At 41.1% G+C, this 17,771-nt stretch overlaps 1 long non-coding RNA gene across 1 annotated transcript in view; it reads right to left on the reverse strand.

Annotated features, from left to right (window-relative positions):
* LOC106005790 overlaps positions 1–17,393 on the reverse strand; it is a 65,145-nt gene extending 47,752 nt beyond the window's left edge. The window contains exon 1 of the long non-coding RNA XR_006603468.1: positions 17,256–17,393. This is a non-coding gene — a long non-coding RNA (uncharacterized LOC106005790). The remainder of the gene's footprint in view (positions 1–17,255) is intronic.
* Between the last annotated feature and the right edge of the window lie 378 nt (positions 17,394–17,771).

Genomic DNA, 17,771 nt, shown 5'->3' on the forward strand with positions numbered 1-17,771 from the left:
AGAGCCCAATGCGGGGCTCCATCCCAGGACCCTGAGATCATGACCTTGCCTGAAGGCAGAGGCTTAACCCACTGTGCCTCCCAGGTGCCCCTGAAACCTTTTAACTTAAAACCTATCCTAAGCCATGTATTTTAGGTGAAAATATATTTGCCAATCCAGAAAAAAAAGCCTTTGGCATCATGACAGTTTCTCCCTTAATATTTTACAGCTGTCTGTTGTCACTTAATTCAATGTTATTTTGTTTTTATTTTTGTTGTTTTGTTTTGGCAGCTTACTTAATCCAGTCTTTTTAAAAGATTTTATTTCTTTATTTGACAGAGAGAGAGAGATCACAAGTAGGTAGAGAGGCAGTCAGAGAGAAAAAGGGGGAAGTAGGCTTCCTGCTGAGCAGAGAGCCTGATTCGAGGCTCGATCCCAGGACCCTGAGATTATGACCTTAGCCAAAGGCAGAGGCTTTAACCCACTGAGCCACCCAGGCGCCACAATCCAGTCTTTTTAAAAACATTCAGTCCAGAGTTTGGAGAAATAAAAATCTTTTTGTCATTTCATTGATGTACCTACTACTTAATCAAATTACATAATTATAATCAAAACGATTAGCATAAACAGGTTTGGGAACGAACACAACTGATTCCTGGTGAGCATACGACTCACCTAGTGGGAGTGTAAGTGTGTGGGTTAACTCAGGAGAGCCTGCTGCCTGCACTCGGCATGATGGGGCATTCGACAATAAGATTATGTAAAGAAGAGAGAGTTACGGTTACTCCAGGGACCTGTAGAGCTTTGCAAGGAGTCTTCCATACAGTAATTTATTTAGCCAGTTTCCTGTGTGGGGCATCTAAAGTTGTCTTTTTATTTTTGTTTTTGTTTCTCCTCACTGTTAAAAGTGATACAGCATTAACTTTCCATGCAGATAATTCTTTGGGGGCACTTTCCTAATTATTTCCAGAACTGGCACTACTGAGTAAAATTGTATGCATCTTAAACACTTTAAATTCACGTTTTCAAACTTTTTTAGAAAAGCTTCCCTGGACATGGTTTCTTAAAAGAGAATTGAAAATAATGAGAGACCTTTTAACAGGGAATCTAGTTAAGCAACCAGCTTCACTCTTCTGCCTGTGGCAGGAACGTCAGTTTTACCTTTGATCCTAAAACAGTGACTTCACCTCCTCCAAGACATGGCAGGGAAGCCCCTTCCCTTTGTTTTCTGTGACAATAGCAACAGTTCCCACGGATGAAATTTATTTCTCATCCAGTAATTCAACCCATTTGGTTTGAGGATGTGGCCAGGCAAAATAAGCCAAAAATGCAAGATTAAGGCAACTTGATTTTTTAGACTTTGTATATAGTTGCGCTTTGGGTTTGGCCAGCTACAAACAGTTTCCATGGTTTGGGAGTTTTTGTTGTAGCAACAAGTTCCTTGGGCAGTAGTCTGTAAAACGCAAGGTCCCTCAGTGAGGAACATCTTGAACTCTGAGAGTAAGAGGATCAGATCAGGTGGTGTCTTGGAGGGCTTCTCTGGAATGCCCGCCCTACCCTAAGCTCACGCCAACAGTAAAACAGTCATCAGTTTCTCCAGAGAGTTTTTCCGTTGTTTGGAACATCCAGTGGTCATATTCAATTTGCTAATGTCAACAGGGCTGGAATGGGGAACACTGGCAGAGGTACACGAGTGAGACTAATACGAAATCACTATATTTGAGTGATTTTTGAAGCAGCTGCTCTCTTCACACTTCCTTCCCACAGTATTTGGGGTGGTGATGCAGGCGCCTGATGGGGCTGGACTTATTCCTTTTGAGGGTGTTTGTCTGTGGAGGTCGCTGGGTCATGAGGCCTGAGGATGAATGTCTGACAACCAGGCTGGGGCTGGGGGGAATGCAGGAGGCGGGGCCAAAACACGTGGCCCAGCCAGGTTACCCACCCTTGAGCTGAGCAAAAGGCAGGAGCCAAGGAATGGGGCCAAAATGAGGGCCTTGAGTAACCAGAAAACTCAGTGGTTGAGGTCTGGGTAAATTCTGCTGAGGCTAAATGGCACTTACATCTGTGTTTGGCAAACTTGCACGGGTAAACTGTGTTCATTTAAAAAGACTGGAGTAAAATGGGCCGCTATAGCCTTGGAAAGAATGCAAGAATGCAAAAGGCGGTAGGAGAGTGGGAGAGTGTATCTGAACTCCGGGTTTTAAAAAGAGGGAGAGAACTGTCTCTGGCAAGGCAGACCTTCCTCGTGCCCATAGGCTGGGGGGACAAGAAGGTTCTCTGAGTCCCTTTTATTTATTTATTTAAGATGCTATTTATTTGAGAGAGAGCACTTATTTGAGAGAGGGCACAAGAGAGCACAAGTTGGGAGTGGGGAGGGAGAGGGAGAGGGGAGGCGGGAGAAGCAGACTTCAGGCTGAGCAGGGTTGGTGGGGGGGCACTCCATCCCAGAATCCTGGCATCATGACCTAAGCCCAGGACAGATGCTTAACTGACTGAGCCACCCAGATGCCCTAAATCCCTTTTAAATCTTTCTCCTAATTGCTTATAAAATTTGAAATACCCTAATAGAGATTCACTTTGTTGAAGAGTGTATCATAGCAGAAAGTGGTTTCAAATGAAAGATAAACTAGTATACAAAGCATGTATAAGATAAAATAAATAATGATACCAAGCATCTGGTTTGAAAAATAATTTGTCATTATCCTTAAAGTCCTTTGCAGGCTCTTCCCCCTTCAGAGAAAACTGTAGTCCCTATTTTCCTGTTGAAAATAGGAATTTTTAATTTTTGGTTTTCTGGTAGGCATGAAATACTACTGTACTGTAGTTTTAATTTGCATTTTTCTTACTATAGGTAAGCTACTATTTCCAAGTTCATTAGTATATTTTCTGTATAGTAATGTTTGTTCAAGCTTTGACTGTTTTTCTTTTTTTTTAATTTGTAAAATTTCTTTATGTAGTCTGGACATTAAATTTTTATCTGTTGTATTTGTCACAAATACCTTCTTCTGGTTGATGGCTTACATCTTTATTTTCTTTTTGGTGTCCTTCAATACATGGAAGTACTTAATATAGTTGTATTTGCCAAGGCTTTTCTTTATGGCTGATGCTTTTTAGCATCCTGTTTTTCTCTCTCACAATCATAAAGATAGTCTCCTATTTTTTTCTATAATGTTAAAGTATTGTCTTTCTCACATGAGTCTTCCTAATTTACCTGGAATTGATTTTCACATAAGCTGTGAAGAAGAGATGCCATTTGATTGGTTTTCCTTATGGGTAACCAAATACTCCAGGACCATTTTTTTTAAAAGTCCATCCTTTCTTTTCTGTTCTGTGATCCCTCTCTGCCATAAACAACAGGTGCACTCAGTTCTGATTTATCCCTGATTCATATTCCAGTGTTTTAATTGATATAGCTATGTAATAATTCTTGACATCTGATTGGGGACATTCTTCTACTTCCAGCCCAATTTTTTTTATCAAGATGACCCTCAGTACTATTGGTTCCTTTTCCCACATGTATTTTAAATACAGCTTGTCTAGTTATATACAGTTATATACATATACATGTATATGTATATGTATATGTATATACATGTATATACATATACATGTATATAACTGTATATAACTAGACAAGCTGTGTGTATATATATATATATACACACACATACATACATATACACACACACAAAAGGGAAAATTTAAAGTAAATCTTTTGAGATTTTGATTTTTACTGCATCAAACTTATAGGTTTTAGGATAATGGCCTCTTTACAGTATTGAATTGACCAATTCATAATGTGATCTTAGCTTTATATTTATTTATTTTTTATCTTTGAAATAACGATTTATAATTTATAATTTTTCCTATGGAGGCCTTGCACATTTTTTTTTTTTGGTTGGATGTATAGCTCTACATTTTTGATGCTTTTGTAAAATCATTTTAAGATCATGCTTTAGAATTCTTTGTTCACATATATCTAAAATTGTGAGCCCAAACATATAATACAGGTGACAGATAATGATAATTTGAACTAGGGTGAGGGAGGTGAAGATGGAGATGGTGAAATTGTGCTTATATGTTAAAGACCAAGCCATCAGGATTTGTTGATACAGTAGGATAGTATGATATTGACATCTTCTCTATTTGTATATATAGGAGGGATTTTTATATGAGCCCATATTTTGAAAACTATCTTTGCCAGTTTTTTGCATGTGGGTCAAAAATGGTTTCCTGTGTGGCTTTTTTTTTTTTTTTTTTTTTTTTTTTTTTTTTAGTAGACTCCATTTTCAAGTTAGGGCTTGAACTCATGACCCTGATCAAGAGTCGCATGTTCTACTGACTGAGTCAGCCAGGTGCCCCCAAAATAGTTTCCATCCCAGAGAATTTTCTCTTTGCTTCTGTCTGGCTCCTGGTCAACTACTAACCCCAAACCGCTTTAATCCCAATATTCACCTTAAGACATTTGGGATGACCTAGATAGCATAAGCCACATAAAATATGGCTTGTGGTTAAGGATATCCCAAGGGGACATTTTCTCCTTCCGACCATCCCCACAGTTTGAGGAAGGTACTTTTCTTCACACTATCCAGCAATGAGGGCAGTTTTTTTTCCCTAGGCTACTTAACTGAGGAGCCCTGATGAACCCCAGCGTCAGTGGAGATCTCTTATTTAGAATCCCCGCTATCTTTCTGTAAAGAACTTTGTCTCTTCTACCCTGAACCCCTTTGTGGATAAGAACTAATGCTTAGTTTCCCCTGGGTTTGACAAATCCTTCAGGGCAAAAGTGAACCTATATGCTCTGGTTCTCCTGGCTTCTTGGTTGGTTTTTTTTTTTTTTTTTTTGGTCTCAGAGAAAAGTCTTGCTCTCTGAACAGTTTAAAAAGATGCTAAAAGACATCTTATGCAGGATTTTTGTGTTTTTTTTTTTTTCTCCACTATGCTGCCAGAAATTGATATCAACTTCATTCCTCTAAGCTGAGGCTTTGGTTCTTGTTAAAATGTAAATGTCTGTGCTTGAGACAGCATGTTAAGGCAGTATTTCTCACAGTGTCATCTTAAAACCACTGCCATAAAATTCATCTGGCATGCTTGTTAAAATGCTGATCATGGGTCACATCTCAAGCTTTCTGATACACATCTTGGGATGGAGGGAGGAGGAATTTGTATTAAGTATACAGTGGAGAATCACATTGTTGTTATGTGTCTTTTATGCTTTTGAAAAAATTAGTTTCAAATTCTTTTCCAAAACGAATTTTCATAACAAAAAAAGCTTAGGAATACTTGATATCTGGAAAAAGAAGTGTCTTCCTGATACTGGCATGAGAAAAATTGCTTTTCTCTGTAAAGAATCGAGCATTCACTGAGTCTGTTTCCCTGACCATGCCATGGGGGTATTCTCGCTTATATCTTTAGGTTATTTGGTCTCAAAACCAGTGGTTAGCTTGTTTTACTGAATTTTCTTCAGACCAGTCAAGGAAATGTAAAGGCTCATTTTTCAGCCACATTTATAGACAAACTGTGGAGCCTTGAAAGGTTAAATAGCTTCTCCTTTTAGAAAGGGCGGGAGAACCCTTTAAGTGTTCTTATAAAAATATGTTTGAGCATAACTCCAATTATTCTCTTAGGAGAAGTTCTTTGAAATGGATTTACTACTAGGTCAAAAGGTATGCATATTTTAAGGCTTCCCATCCCATAATAAAAATAGCTTTATTATCCTGATTGTAAAAAAAAAAAAAATACCAGTGTAAACTTAATATTAGATATGTGCAGACACTTCAGAAAGATTTAGGAAGAAATTAAAATTACCCCAAACCTGCTACCGAGAGAATACCATGACTGAACGTTTTCGTATTTCATATATCTTATTGGATTTTTTTTCTTATGCATACAAATACTTTATTTTTCAGAGAACAGAATAATCCTGTTTTGCAATCGGATATTTTAAATCACCATTATATCGTGGGTCTCACTCCATGTCTGTAAATGTGAATTTTGGAAAACGGCATGGTATTTTATAGGTGTCGCAGACAATGTGTATATCATCTAGCCAAACGCCTCATCCTAGCAGTTTCTTCATTTGTTCATTAAACAAATTATTATCCAGTTTGCACTCTGCCCCTGTCTTTTCAGAAAGGGCAGCATTCAGGCATCCAGTTTTATACTCTCCTCTCTCTTTGCTTATTGGGTGCGGAGTACTTAGGGGCCCCCGAGAGTCCACAGGCCAGCCAGGGACTGAAGGTGGGGTCTCCTAAACAAAGGATGTGCTAGTTAATGAGATTCCATTTCTTAAGAATTTGAACTAAAAAATCCTCAGAGTTAGAGACAGCCCGAGGAACAATATGGAAGCCCTCTTGAAGTGCAGGAATGGAGAGGTTATAAAAGCAATTAGCACATTCATTAACAAAGCAGAAACTGTGAGATAAAGGCAAGATACGGAGAGAGAGGACGCCAGTTGGTGGAGGGCAGGAAGAAACAGCCGGTGGAAGACAGCTGAGTTGGTTCATGCTGGAGAACTAGAGCAAGAGCCACATGGTGAGTCTGCCAGCCCCTTGCTTAGGTCACCTCCTGCCTATGCTGGAGGACCCCCAATTCTAGCTTTGCTCCTGTTGGTGTGTTTCTGTTAGATTCCACTTCCCTGGTACTCCGTGTATTACAAGTCCATCCGCCAGTTCAACCACCCACAGACTGATCGTTTGAGTGAGTCTCTGTTCCCTGAGGCCTAAAGAATATAAATCACACAATAGTTTTGATCATTTAGACCAACAGTTACTTAAGGGAGTGATTTTTGGTTTAACTTTATTCAATACATTGTTCAAATACCCCATATCTTTGTTTTTGGCTTCCTCATCTACCAGGAACAAAAACGCAGACTGTTGAACACTTTACTAGTATAATACATCGGACCATCTTTTTTCTTACACTGCCAGTTATCACTTTATAGAGTCTGATGCAGATCACTTCCTCAAGTGCTTTTTCTGTTTAATTTCAATTGCCTTGTTACCTTTAATCTGATGCTAGGAAGGCCCCCTTGCTTTCTTTTTGTATGTATACTTTTTTGATATGTCTGTAGTCACCCTTGTCTCTTTGAACTTTTCTGTATCACTTTTCTTTTTCAATTTAACTGTCTCTTATTGAAAATCTAGAGATTTTGCCAATATTTTCATTGAGACCTATCTGAAAATCTCTGGAATTAATAGGATGAGTTCACACACTGTGTAGCCATCTCCGTGCCCCTTTGGTTCTCTTGCTGGATTTGCAGTTTCCCTTGGTGTCAGCGTGGGCACGTGACTTGAGTTCTAACAGAATATGGTGACAGTGAAGTTCTTGCACTTCAAAGCCATGACCCCTTAGCTCTATCTGATCTGCAGACAATTTCCACGGCAGCCTTGTTTTTTTTTTTTTTTTAAGATTTATTTATTTATTTATTTGACAGATCACAAGTAGGCAGAGAGGCAGGCAGAGAGAGAGAGAGAGAGGAGGAGGAGGAAGCAGGCTCCCCGCTGAGCAGAGAGCCCTATATGGGGCTTGATCCCAGGACTCTGGGATCATGACCTGAGCTGAAGGCAGAGGCTTTAACCCATTGAGCCACCCAGGTGCCCCTTCCACGGCAGCCTTGTAAACCACAGCTGAAATGGCAGGCTCTATAGTCTGAGTCCCCGAATTACTACGTGGAGCAGAGCCCCACTACTGCCCACCGGACTATATATGAGAGAGAAATAAATTTGGGCTATGTAAAGCCACTCAGATGCAAATGTCATGACAGCTAGCGTGTATGAATGCAAGAAATGGTAAAGAAAGAGGGTTCTACCATAACCCCAAGCTAAACCATATCGTACTGTTTTTATAGCTGGGGAGTGGGCACTGAGCTCTTAGTTCTATGAGAAGAAATTGACTAAAAGAATGTGAGTACTGGGTGGTAGTTGACAGGGGCTACATTTTGTAAGGTTTTAGCAAAAATCCCAAGTAATAACTGCCTGGCTTGAAAGAAAAGAAGAAAACAGAGACTAGAATTTAGGTGCTTTTAAGTAGGAAAAGCTGATTGCCTTTGCGCTCAAAAGTTGAAAGACGATTTTGAGGAGTTAAAGTCCTTCAAGACTCAGTCCAAGGCAAAGAACTCCTTAAAGGTGTGGTATTTCCTCCCAGCTTCCCCAAATTGCCACCATTAAATTGAGAAAGAGTGGGAAAAAATAAATTAGGTTTGGGAATTATGAGTAGGAAAGAGATTTAGGTATGATTATTGACATGCAGAACTTCCTCAAAACAAACACATTAGACGTTTACTAAGGGTTTGGAAAAATTATGTAGCCAAAGATCCCTTAGAGCCTGGCTATCATTAGAAACCTCTTCTCTGATCACAAACCAGGGGACTGTGTGAATGGAGGTAACACATCTGTGTCATCATACACTAGCTAAAGACTGTTAAATAGTGGCCAAAGACTCAGGCCATGGTCAATCCCAAGTGAGACTCTTTCCAGTAGTTTCTGCCCTGTTTTTTAAAGCAACTGCACAAGAAGCCAGCTTCTGAACATTGTTTGCTCTTTGGCCCAGCCTTCTGCCCTGCCTCTTGCCTACACATCAGAAAGAGTTCCACAGCGTTAGAGAGGTAGCCTGGATTGGTACGCTTCCTCTTTGCTCTGGCTGTACTTGGCCCCAGGCCTTCTGTGTAGTTGCTGTCGAATGCTCTTCATCTGCATCAGGAAGGTTTCAAGGGAGCTGGCTTCATCTATCCTACAGCTGCCTTTTACCCTCAGCCAGACTTAGAAGTATCGCTAAGGTTTCTTGAGGCTCCCTTCCCTTCCTCCTTAATTTTTAACAGCTTTGTTAAAATATAATTCGTATACCATGTACTTTACCCATTTAAGATATAGAATTCCATGATTTTTAGTCTATGCATAGAGATGTGCAACCGTCACTACTGCCAGTTTTAAAACATTTTCATCATCTCAAAAAGAAACATGTACCCTTTAGCTATTTTCCCCTCTTCCCCCCACCAATTTCTAAAGCAACAACTAATTTACTTTCCATGTCCATAGATTTCCCTATTCTGGACTTTTCACATGAATGGAGTCACATAGTGAATGGCCTCTTTCACTTAGCATAGTGTTTTAAAAGTTCACCCATGCTTAGCATGTATCAATACTTCATTTTCTTTATGGTCAAATAATATTTCATTTTATGAATACTACATTTTGTTTATCCGTTTGTCTGTTAATGGACACTTGAACTGTTTCTGTCTTTTGGCTAGTATGAGTAATGTTGCTATGAACATTTGGGTACAAGTTCCCTTCACTTATTTCTTCTTTTCAAGAAGGAAGTTTCCAAGTCACCACCCAGGGCTTTCCTTTAATTTGCTTCTATCTGCAACCCATTAGAAATTCAATGAAGTCTTGATGATACTCTTTCCTGCTTTCCAGGGCTGATGTGGGTTTTCTGTATTTTAATTTTTTTTTAAGATTTATTTGTTTATTTGAAAGTCAGGGGAAGGGCAGTGGAGGAGGGAGAGAGACTCTCAAGCAGGCTTTTCCCTGAATGTGGTCATTACCCTGAGATCATGATCTGAGCTGAAGTCAAGAGTCCGATGCTTAACTAACTGAGCCACCCATGCTCCCCAATATTCTTTTGATACTTCTAGTCACTATAGGGAACGGAGAGATTTTGCTGGGTCTGCAGGACCTGGATGACCACAGTCTATTCTTGTACCCTTTACAGGAGGATATTGAGTGTAAAACTTTTTATTTTTTTTTTTTAAGTAACTCAACTTCATCATAAACTAATTCATTTAGTGAATAATTCAGGTTTCAGCGACATACATAATTCTGTTTGTTTTTCCATGAAATGGCCTTAGAAAACTGTTTTCCCTTATATTTACTATCCTCATCAGCCTGGTAGTAATCATGATTTATTGAGTACTCTACCAGTATGTAATGAGCCAAGGATGGCAATTTTTTTTTTTTTTGAATCCTCCTTCTCTTTTCCAACTTTAGAGATTTTATTTATTTATTTGACAGGCAGAGATCACAAGTACGTGGAGATGCAGTCAGAGAGAGAGGAGGAAGCAGGCTCTCTGCTGAGCAGAGAGCCCGATGCGGGGCTCGATCCCAGGACCCTGGGATCATGACCTGAGCTGAAGGCAGAGGCTTTAACCCACTGAGCCACCCAGGTGTCCCCAAGGATGGCAAATTTAGAGAGTGATATTTAGAGAGTGATATTTTTATATTTTAGATCTTCTGTAATTAGGACAAGATTTACACCAATATTACTTATTGAAAATTTTTAAACAAATGAGTACATAGAAAAATGAGTAGTTACAAATGTTGGTAAAGTCTATGAAGGGAATTACAGGATAAAATGAGAGTGGACAAGAGGGCTACCTACTTAGAGAGTTCTGGGAAGAATTAGTTAAGGAGAATTTACAATTTAACCATTTATTGTAGTAAAATTTACGAATAAGATTAAAACATGTTTTAAATCCAAATCTTTTCATTTAATATTTGGTGATAGTCAATGGTGGTATGAAATCAAGCAGGCAATCAGTTTTCGTTACACTTCTGGAGAAAAGATTTTCACCATGCTGAAAAGGTAGGTCAATGCTTTGGGGGGAAACTGGTATTTTCCATGGTATCAGTGGGTTCATTACTGTTGTTCACAAATAGCTCCCCACTCCTGCCACCACGTGATAGGACTGTACTCACTGCCCTTCTAAAATTAGCTTTGGCCACATGATTTACCTTGACCAATGAGATGTGAGCAAAAGTGACATGCATCACTTCCAGGAGGAACATATACGAGCCAGTATACAGTTCCTATAATTCCCTTCCCAGCATTGGGTGAGCTTTGAAGTGTGTGGGGAGATGAACCCTTTATCAGCCTTGCTGCCTGAGTGAACACAGCAGGCAGAGCCCGTGGCCAACCTGCTTTGGAAACTGTGGTATGAGTGGCCGAGAAGCTTTTGTTATGATAGGCCACTGAAATTCTGAAGTTTAGCTTATCCTGACCTGATTAGTCCCTTGAGTTTCAGGATAGGTCACTTTATAAGATCAAGATAAACCAATCATTCCAAGGAATTTCCTCCTCCTCACATCTTTGCAAGTCTCCAAGTTTCATATCTCAATGTGGCGCCTCAGTGGCTATTTCCTTATCTGGCCACAACATGGCTACTGCAGTGTGAAGAAGCCATGCCCAGCAGCCCTCCTGGCCTGGAAAGTCCACCTGCCATGGAGGGGACTGCTTATCACCTCTACTATAACTCTTCTTGCATGTGGACCTTGAGACCAGGCCCCTTCTACTACTTAGTAGGACCACAAGCATTTGTCCTGGAGTACGAACTGAGCACCCGAGGTGGCTGACTTTCCTTCCACTTGAGAGAAACTTTCCTTCTTTTCCTCTTCACTTCTTAGTGGACACCCCTTCCAGATCGTTAAACACATCTTTTTCAGAATCTTCTGAAAATCACTTATCCTACTGTATCCTAGGCCTCTTTTGAAGGTTCTGTATTTTGTCCCTACCATCTTAATGAACTAGAGGATGGTTCTGACAAAGCCCCTCCCCTTTTTTTCATATCAGCAATGGGGGAGGAGAGGTGACTGCTTCACCAATTTTACCAGTTTAACTTCTTTGCCCTCCTTTTTTGTTCTCATTAGCTACTTCTTAAAGATTTAGTGATAAGTTTACTTACATCTGGAGAACTGGGCTACTTCCCTGTGTAAAAATGATCTAGCACTCTCTTGGGGCTTGATATAGGAAAACTTAAAAAGTAAAATGTATAACCCTTGAGTATAAAATGTTTCCAATGTAATTAGGGAAAGAACTTGTTTATGTGAAATAATGTGTGAGTGAAAGAGTATTACATTTTAGCATTATGTATGGTTAAAGTAATTAAGCAAGGGGGCTGTTAGTTTGAGGTAACTCTAATGCCTGGTGGCCTATATAAGCAAACCAAAACCTAAGCCCGTAAATGCCTCAAAGTTATGGCATTGAAAGCTGAGGACAAGCAATCACAAACAGCCAACTTGACTTAAACATAGAGCCAGTCAATAATTTCCTTACTTTGCTTCTGCCCTTTCTCTGTAAAGTTCTTCATTGAGCTTCTGTTGGTAGAGTGCTCCTAACCAATTCTGGTTCGGTGCTGCCCTGCTGGAATTGATTTTTGCTCATATAAACTCTTGAAATTTTTACTATGCCTCAGGTTATCTTTTGACAATTTACATCAGTAAATTCTATTTCATATTGTTTAGAAGTTGAAAAATTGGGTAGCCATTGATTGGGTACAAACTGCATAGTGCTTGATTTTATTAATAAGGTAAGTAAACCTTGATGAAGTGTTGAAGATAAAGACTGCTGCATTCTCTCTCATCCTCTGGGATGGGAAAGAACAGTAGTTAAAGTTACTGATTAGACTTCAGAAAATATATGGAAACAGAACATTTTTGCTTCATAGGGGGACAGGAGCTGTGCGGAGAGGATGTCTTCAAGATGGCGACATAGGTCATTCCTGACTTCACTCCCCTCACAAGAACAATGACTAATAACTATCCATGAACAAGGTAGCATCCTAGAACATGGAGGTAAAGCAGAAGCATCCCCTATTACCACAGAGACCAAGAAAGACCACAGTAGAAACTTAAGAGGAGCAGCTATACGCTGACCATATTCCTCCTCCCCGCGAGCCCCCACAGATTAACATCATAAATACTCACTGGTAATGGAAAATATGTAGTCAAAGTTAGATTTTGTGATATGGTAATGGGTAGTGCATAATTTGCTTACATTCATGAATGTAGTAAAAATAACCATAACTACAAGAATCTGTTATTAGTTACACAATATGAAAAATATGTAGATTGTAACAGTGATAACCTAAATTGTGAGGGGGAGGAGAAGTAAAATGTAAAGTTTAGGAATTCTTTGGAATTGAAATTTAAGTTGTTATCAGCTTAAAATAAGGTGTTACGGTTTTAAGATATTTTATGAACTGAGACAAACCCCCCAAGTCCACATGTGGATACAGACCAGCTAAGTACTTAGTGACATTGTTTTCTCCAGTTTCTATAAGAATTTCCGATAGCACAATGAAAGTAAAAAATGTGACGGTATCATTTAAGTTCAGATTCTTAATCTGCGTTGTATGGAAATCACAGTCTGTGCATCAGGGTGCTTCCATTGAAAGAGGGGGCAACCATCACTGGGGGCGCCTGGGTGGCTCAGTTGGCTGAGCTGCCTTAGGCTCAGGTCATGATCCTGGGTCACAGGATCGAGTCCCACATCAAGCTTTCTGCTCAGTGGGAGTCTGCTTCTCCCTCTGACCTCTTCCCTCTCATGCTCTCTCTCATTCTCTCTCTCTCTCAAATAAATAAATAAAATCTTAAAAAAAAAGAAAAAGGCAACCATTTCTGTTAGCCTTCTGTGGCTCCCCAAATATATTCCAGAAATGATCTCTTTTAAAGATACTTGACTTTTGGTACGCCTCCTCTTCAGGGAGTCCCACACGTGTCACGCCGTTAAATTCCTCCTCATGACTTTGTTGTCGTCTAAAGCGCTGTGCCAAAGAGGAATTTCTATTTCTTTTTCTTCCAGATTTAAAAGTTTGCGTGTGTTGTGTTGTTCTTTAGCAACAATCAGTAAAGCTTATGGGAAAAGTGTGTCTCCAAGAACAGGAAAGAAAAGTGTGAGAAAAAGCAGCTGTCATCATACTCCTAGCCTTTTTGAACCTTTAATGTAGTGGTAGATTTCTCCAGAACAACTCCCTTCTCTATCCCTGCTCTGCTCACTCATGGGAGAACAAAAGGTCAGCATTTTCTGTGAACACATCATGCATTTGGAGTTGGGCAGGACTAGCTTTCATACAAAACAGCTGAAATAGGGAATTCCAGCTCACGTCCCTCACCACCAGAGCCATCTGTGTCCACTTTAGCCTGGGCAGCATCTGGCCCTGCCCCTTCCTCCTTTTATTGCCTGAGGCTCTCTATCCTTTGCTCTTGCTGGTGCCAAGCAGTGCTTCCCCTGGCTCTGGTGCAGTAGATGGTGAGGCTGAACTAGATGCTGCTGCTTGACCTCATTCCCTGCCCTGGTCTTGTGCCCTCTCCAAGTATCTTCACCTCCAGTATCCCCCCATGAACTTGTCTATTAGCAGCTCTCTATCCTCTGTCACCTTGATCCTGTTCCTCAGCTCACACACTGGACCCCGTGGCCCCTCAGGACTCCCAGAACTGACTCTGCACACCCACCCCAGGGTTCTGTGTGTCCAGTTCCAATGTCATATGTGCTGATGACCCTTCCATCCCTCCCCGGAGCACTCCCCACCTCATGCACTTCTTCCCCTGTTGCCTCCATGCAGGTGATCCTCTCATCTGAGCTCACCACTTGGGATATTGGGTGCTTTATCTTTCCATTGTCTGTGCTCTGAATTCCTGACTAGATTATAGACTCCATAAGGCAGGATTGTATATGTTTTATTCAGTACTAAGTACTCTTGAGAGCCATGCCTGGCACAGAGCAAGCGTGTAATGATTATGTGATGAATGGACGGATGGTTTTTCCTGCCACCTGGTCCCTGAACTTCAGATTCATATAGACTTTTTCGCTCGCTCTCCAAATCCGGTCTGAAGTCTGTGAACTCTCTTGCTTAAAATCAAGCCCTAATTTCTAGATTATTATAATTGTCTCCTCTGCTATCTTTGTGACTCATTACTGCCTGGTGTCTTTTACTGACACATTTGTCATAACTATCACTTCTTTTTTTTTTTTTTTAATTTATTTGACAGACAGAGATCACAAGTAGGCAGAGAGGCAGGCAGAGAGAGAGGAAGGAAAGCAGGCTCCTCTGTGGAGCAGGGAGCCTGATGCGGGGCTCGATCCCAGGACCCTGGGATCATGACCTGAGCCTAAAGCAGAGGCTTTAACCCACTGAGCCACCCAGGCACCCCGTAACTATCACTTTTCATGTTTAAAAATCTTTTACCTGTCTTGTACCTTAGCCTGGCATTTAAGATTTCCTGATTTTTTCAACCACATCCCCTGCCATTCCCTCTACCTACTCAGTCCGCATCTCAGCTGCGTCCTTCACTCTCTGTTGACCTACCCATGTGCCCATGTGATTCTGTCACCTGTACTCCCTCTGCCTTCTCCTACCAACTCCAAGCCCCCATTCCTGCCGTCAGCTGGAATTAGATCCCATTCTCTTGGAATTCTCTGAAGATTATTTGGGAAGTTCTTTAATAAAACATCACTTTCAACCTTACATGCGGTTGTTTATATAAGTGCTGTTTTTCCTAAGCAGATTGCAAACTCCTCAATACAAAGGTGTGTGTGTGTTTGTGTGTGTGTGTGTGTGTGTGTGTGTGTGTGTTGCACTTTATTTACGCAGTGCCTAGGAAATTTGAAAATTCAGTATTTCCTGAGCGATGGTACACATGGTATATAATCTCTAAAGCAGATAAGCTACACTAAGTAGGAAAAGAGATGCCAGGTACTGTGAAATGTGGCTGCAGAACAGATAAGAATTCCATCGTTTAGGACCATTATCGCTCTTCTATGAAAGGGGGCTTGTCTCCTCCGGAGAGCTTTCTCTTGAGGTGCAAGGCTTCTCTGCTACATTCCCCTGTGGACCCTGTACTGGCCATGGGGACCTGAGCTCAGAGGCTGGTGTCAGGGATAGATCTGGTGCCTGGCTTCATGTCCCCTTGTTTCATCCCACTATCTTAGCTTAGAGCTGATAGAGCCAAATTTGGCTGAGACCAAAATCACCACAGGATAATTGGATGTGGATTGGAATTACTCTTCTGGAGGATGGAATAGTTACCAGTTATTCCTTTATCTTCTTTTTCCTCTCCTCTTCAGGCCTTACCGTCCAAGTCCTATCAAAATTATAAAACATGATTTTCTTTTTCAGCAGAGCAGTTAATGTAGTTGGTTTCTGAGCCCTGGTTGCTCTATTTTTTTTTTTTTTTTTTTTTTTTTTTTTTTTTTTTGAGGCTCAGGATCCTTTATTGGCAGAGTTTATGACAAGGTGGAAAATAGGTTCATGGGAAGTGCTAGTTCCAGCTTATTGGGTAGTGGCTCCCTACAGTGCAATTTTCTGAAATAACTTGTCATCTAGTAGCCAAGTATTATGATTTGTTATTAATGTCTGCCATGGGTGAAGAAGGGAAGAATAGACACATAATGTCCTTTATTTGGTCAACATGTGATTATTGAGCCCTTCCTATAATCCCAGGAACTTTGCTGATCACTGGAGATAGGAGTCCAAAAGCAAGGAAGGGCTCTGCTTTATGTAGCTCGCAGTAGTGTGAAGAAGGCAGGTGATTAAGTCAGTGTGAATATGGAATGTCTTGTAATAGAGGAAATATGGAGTGCTTTGAGAATACATGATTGGGAAAAAGAGGGGAAACTTAACCCATTAAAGTGGTATTATTGTCTCCACTTTACTTATGCAAAACTTGGGTCTTAGAAAACTAACTTGTCCAGGGTCATGCAACAAATAAGTTGCAGAACCAGAATTTTTATTCAAGATAGCCTTCCTTTGAAGCTTCTGGTCCTGTGTTGTCACTGTGGTTTTTCACTTCATGTCAAATGTGAGCCATGGTACACTAGAGTCAGCTAGTGCTGTCTCATGAAAGGTCATTTTATATGTTCAGAAATTTTGCAAGTTTGTGATGTCATGTTGCACATGAAATAACCACTGCGGGCATATTTACACCAGAGAAATTGGCATTCACTACAAATACAGCATTTTTCTTTCCTGAAGATCTGGTTGTTAAACATTTATCACCCACTGCAGGATGTGCAACATCACCACATTCTTTTAAAAATTACAAAATGGGAGAGGAGTCAAGATGGCAAAGAAGTAGCAGGCTGAGACTACTTTAGCTAGCAGGAGAGCAGCTAGATAGCTTATCTAAAGATTGCAAACACCTACAAATCCAACGGGAGATTGAAGAGAAGAAGAACAGAAAATCAACCACTTTCTGAAAGGTAGGACTGGCGGTGAAGTGAATCCAAAGCGACGGGAAGATAGACCCCAGGGGGAGGGGCCGGCTCCCGGCAAGCGGCGGAGCAACGGAGCACAAAATCAGGACTTTTAAAAGTCTGTTCCGCTGAGGGACATCGTTCGAGAGGCTAAACCGGGGTGAAGCCCACGCGGGGTCAGCGTGGCCTCAGGTCCCGCAGGGTCACAGAAGGACCGGGGATGACTGAGTGTCGCAGAGCTTACAGGTATTAGAATGGGAAAGCCGGCTACAGAGAAGGAGCCGAGGAGTGAGCTCCCAGCTCGGAGTTACCTTGAACTGGTCGCAGGCTTGGTGAACTCGGAGACGGCCGGAGGCCAAGGAGACAGGAAAAATTGGGCGCTGTTCTCTGAGGGCGCACTGAGGAGTGGGGCCTCGGGCTCTCGGCTCCTCCGGGCTGGAGATCAGGAGGCTGCCATTTTCATTCCCGTCCTCCAGAACTCTATGGAAAGCGCTCAGGGGACAAAAGCTCCTGAAAGCAAACCCAAGCGGATTACTCAGCCCAGCCCCTGGTCAGGGTGGCGCAATTCTGCCTGGAGCAAAGACACTTGAGAATCACTACACCAGGCCCCTCCCCCAGAAGATCAACAAGAAATCCAGCCAGGACCAAGTTCACCTACCAAGGAGTGCGGTTTCAATACCAAGGAGAGCAGTGGAATTCCAGAGGAGGAGAAAGCCAAGCACAGAACTCATGGCTTTCTCCCCATGATTCTTCAGTCTTGCAGTTAATTTAATTTTTTCTTCTTTTTCAGTTTTTTTTCTTTTTTTCTCTTCTGCTAAATTTTTTAA

The sequence above is a fragment of the Mustela putorius genome, unplaced genomic scaffold (assembly GCF_011764305.1).
Source record: "Mustela putorius furo isolate JIRA1106 unplaced genomic scaffold, ASM1176430v1.1 tig00000129_pilon_pilon_pilon, whole genome shotgun sequence".
NCBI classification, from domain to species: Eukaryota; Metazoa; Chordata; class Mammalia; order Carnivora; family Mustelidae; genus Mustela; species Mustela putorius.